The 4,749-nt window shown below is 36.5% G+C and overlaps 1 non-coding gene across 1 annotated transcript; it reads right to left on the reverse strand.

The window, feature by feature from the left end:
- Positions 1-3,906: 3,906 nt before the first annotated feature.
- Positions 3,907-4,071, reverse strand: LOC131921340 (U1 spliceosomal RNA). Its single transcript, XR_009381963.1, has one exon. It is a non-coding gene; the product is annotated as a U1 spliceosomal RNA (small nuclear RNA).
- Between the last annotated feature and the right edge of the window lie 678 nt (positions 4,072-4,749).

Consider the following 4,749-nt stretch of genomic DNA (forward strand, 5'->3'; position numbering starts at 1 on the left):
CATTGTATAATATCAAATTTTAATAGACTTTGATATTTTAAAGGAAGCCTGCATCAAAATTGATGAGCTCTATCGATAACTCAACTTTTTTGAAAAAATTAGTTAACATCTCTGAATATCTGCCTTGTTATCTTTTTACAAATTTTATGAAAATTTAATTAGCATAAATATTCCATGCAACCAGCAAAATAGGAATAATTTTTGATAATATTATTTTATATTATACTAAATATTCAAATTTCATGTTTTTTAGTTATTTCATCATAAAATCAAGAAATCTTCAGGTCTCAGAAACTTCATGTAGAATTATGTTTGATCATGAATTGAGCCATTAGTACCAATATAGTTTAGTTTTAATTCTTTCCAAATCTTTATGAACTGAACTGAACTGTCCAGAGATGTTTTATTAAATTTAGTATCCTTGCAGATTTATGATTAAATCAGCCTCAAGGCCTCCAAAATCCTTTTCTTTTTTACACGAAGCATTCCATACTGACCTTTGAGTAATACATACAGGTGAAGTGTGCTACCTCATCACAGTAATAGAGTGTAGTCCATAAAGAATCATTTTTGAGATAAATGTCCTGCCTTCTGTAGGAAAATCACATTTCTTAGATTAAAGAAATGATGCACTTCATCTGTCTTCCTATTAGAATCATTCATTCTGAAGTGGCCATACAATATTTAAAATACTTATACAGGCTTTGGCAACAGAAGCAATATTTAAGATGGTAATTATAATTGTGCTTGAAAGTATGAGGAATAAAAAGATACTTCTAACAAACTGTTTTGGTTTTTTTAAATCAAGTCAGTGTAGAAACTCAGGTCCTTGCGCATGCTAGTCAAATCTTCTATCACTGATCTACATCTCAATCTCCTAATAACTATTACTTATTCATTAAAGGGACTACGACAGTTATTAACCAACTGAAATCTTGGAATTTAAAGAATAGAATATAGTGGATTTACATATGTAAGAAATTAAATTTATGAAAGTTTTGTGTGAATTCAGACAAATGCAAATACAGAAAGATTTAGAAAACTCACAATGAATAATTTCATTAGACAGGAATTTATAGTTCTGCCATTGAGAAAGGAGAAAAGTCTAGCTGCAGATAAAATACTGGCTCATTTGTCTCTCTGATCTTGGCCTGGATATTTTATCTCTTAAAAGTTCTGTACAGGGACTTAGTAGAGGTAGGTCCCTCCAGAGGAAATATAATCTAGATTTTCAAACTCTGGGGTAGGAATTAAATATTTTACATTATTTAGATGAACAACAAGAATTCAAGAACATTTCCATTGTGTATGAAATAAATAAATTCATCCATCATAACAAAGAAAAATGTTACGCATTCTAATAAACTTCAAAATGTAACTAAGTGCATGAAAAAATAATTAAGAGATAATGAAGCTTGTCAAGTTATTTCCTTTTAAAATTTTTTTCATACAATGTGTATGATCATATTCTTCCCTTCCCCCAACTCTTCCCACATAATCTTCACTTCCCTACCCTGCCTCACATTTTCTCTTTGCCACTCCCCACTCTTTACCACTGTCTCTCAAAAAATGAAAAAAAATAGATAATTAATAATAAAAACAAAACAAGGCAAAATATAGCAAAAAAAAATTCTCACAAACAACAAAACAAAGCATGGGGTCAATTTTGTGTTGGTCAACTTCTTGTTTCTGGGTCCCTAGCCTGCCCTGGAATGGTTGGTATGTCCAGTGACATTCCATCAGAGAAAACTGATTTTTGCCTTTCCAAGCAAGTTTCAACTGTAGCTAGTTTCTTGCTTAGAGACAGGACTTTGTGGTTTCTTTTCCTTCTCCCTGCAGGGATTTTGATGCTTTGAATTAAGGAAACAATGTCCTCTAGACACGACTAGACTGATACAACTATGAGCTCACATTATTTGACTTTGTTTCTGAGTTTTTTTCTTTACATCTTGTATCCACAGTGCTTACAATAGTGTATGGACCTTTTCTAAGTATTTACTGAAGTTTGACTAAATGGTGTTTTCATAACTATAAAAGGAAGTAGGCAATGTAACTTCAATGTAGTTGAAGACTTCTGTTGTCTTTGAGCATAGACAACATTTCCCAAGTCATGATTCCACCATTCTCTTCATCAGGAACAATGGTTGTATTGTATCCCTGGAGATAGAACTATGTATTTCATTTACTCATTGTAGAGTGAGTTACTCTTATCACTGCTTGCTACTTAGAGGTACTACTGGATGTCAATTACATTCTTTTCACTTCTTTTCTTTCTTTCTTTCTTTCTTTCTTTCTTTCTTTCTTTCTTTCTTTCTTTCTTTCTTTCTTTCTTTCTTTTTCTTTCCCCTGCACCTCACCTGGGCAGCGCAATAGAACTGACTTTGTTGGTGGAGGTATACATGAGCCAGCCTCAAAGTTGTGGTCATGGGAGAGCTGTTCCTACTACTCACCTGTCTTATGGTGTCAGGGGTATGGGAGAGATACTCTCCCTCCCCCCCCTCACCCCTGCCCATCAAGGCCCAAGATGAGTGGGAGAGCTGGCCTGGCATCAGCTGCAACACTGGGCAAACAGGCCCCACACCTCACTTGAGCAGCACAAAAGAGTCAAACCTATTGGCAGAGTTCTGGTTTAGCTAGCCCCAAAGCTGTGAGACCTATTTCCACTACTTGTCTATCATGTGGAGGTGTGGGTGGAGGAGAGATGCACCACTTTATACTCTACCCCTGACTGCCTGCAGCAGACGAGCAAGGTGATCATCCTCCTTACCAGCTGCAGCATGGGAGAAAGTGGACCCTCCACCGCACCTGGGCAGCACAGTAGAGCTGGACCTATTGTCAGAGGTGTGGACAGTCAGCCCCAAAGTAGTGAGTATGGAAGACCTGCCTCCATTACGCATCTGTCATGTGTTAGCATGGGTGGGACAGAGATGACCTCTCTGTCCCTGCCCATCAAGGCCTGAGGCAGGTGGAAGAGCTGGCCCTGAGGTCAAAAGAGTGGGAGAGCTGTTTCTGCCCCTCATGAGCTGCAGCACTCCAGACAATGACCCCGACACCACTCCTGGACAACACAGTAGAGCGGGACTGACTCTGAGGGTGTGAAAGCAGGAGAGTCCTAGTGAGGGCTCAGCATTGATGATGTAGCAGGGACCGGGGGTCTTGAAGTAGACCAGTGATTCTTTGCCATGAAAGCCTACATGTAAAAAATGTATGAGTGAAGGGATTTACTGTGTAATTCACTGTGTCACACTGCAGCTTCTATGGTGAGATTTTCCCTTCCTCCCTTTTTAAAAATCCTTTCTTCTTTTAAATTTTATTTTGTTTTATTCTGTGGGCAGTGTGAGAAAAGATGGGTTTGTGAGGCATGATGTGAAAGACACAAGGAATACATAAAAAGAAAGTTAAAAAATAATGATAAAAACTCCTTTAATACGTTTGTATACATATGGAAAAACTACTTTTTTGAAGTCTGTAGTTCCAGAGACATCTCTGCCAAGCTATGCTATCTAAAATGGTGAGCTTCAGGTTTAGTGAGAAATCCTTTCTTAGAGAAATAGGGGGAGACTGGTAGAGCAGGATCTTTTATGTCTAGCTCTGGCCTCTTCAGAAAGTCACACACATGCACATGTAGAACCACACTACACACACACACACACACACACACACACACACACACACACACGTAAATAAAGAGTAAGCAAATAAATAAACAAAATTCCATGAATAAATACCAGTTGTACATAATACAACATAGCATGATATTCTACAGATCGTTGCACAATTGTGTGAAATACAGAGTACTGACACATAGACACTGGCAGAGTAGGTAGACTGGGTTTACCTAACCATTTTCTTTCCTATCTGAGCATGCTATATGTGCTCACCAATCTTTTTTTTCTCATTTATTTGTAAGGAGAGAGCATGAATACAGTTCCTCACTACCACAAATTGTGTAGTTGAGTTTCCTGAATTTGGGGAAATTGCAAGGGTTAGCACATCCTGAGTGTAATGAATTATCCTCACCCTAGGAAACCCATCTTCAAGATATTTGTATCTCTCCTGCTAGGTAAGTATGTGCTCATTAATGCTAATTTTTATTTAGTAGTAGAATTCTGAATTATGCCGATAAAACATGTAGTCTATATGAATGTTCTCAAAATAGTAAGCTTCTTTTTTCTTATTTGTAAGTATTTTGTATATTTTACATGGGTTGTTAATTTCATTTTTTTAATCTGTCTTTTCACTTGAAATTATGTATCAGAAAGCAGGTAAGTTTAAAGATCTGACCTTGCTCTACATTCTGTTGTTGTTGTTGGACAATGACCCATATATAGTTTGAAGCTTTAAAAGATAATGGAGGTCTAGAAGTTCAGTTTGAGATACGACTAATTTCTCAAGATTTGAAGAACAAATTACACGTGAAAGATGACACTGTTGTAATAATGGGTGTGAGAAAATGAGTTCTATTTTCTGTCATTAGATCTATAATTTCACAAACAATGTAGCCTAAATTCTAATACCTGTAATGTGAGTGGAGAGAGTTTGGGTGTTTACTGACACAATCACAGTGTGGCTTTGACAACTTTTCAGAAGGCTGATGGTTTATGTAAAAGTCTAAATCATCAAAAGAATCCCACAAAACCACTATCATCACATTTTATAGCTTATTGGAAATTTTTTGACAGTTGAGTTCATCAAAACTGACAACTAACAATTATTAGCATTTCTCCTCACTATAGACTCAAAGAAAAA

The sequence above is a fragment of the Peromyscus eremicus genome, chromosome 10 (genome assembly GCF_949786415.1).
Source record: "Peromyscus eremicus chromosome 10, PerEre_H2_v1, whole genome shotgun sequence".
In the NCBI taxonomy this organism is placed as follows: domain Eukaryota; kingdom Metazoa; phylum Chordata; class Mammalia; order Rodentia; family Cricetidae; genus Peromyscus; species Peromyscus eremicus.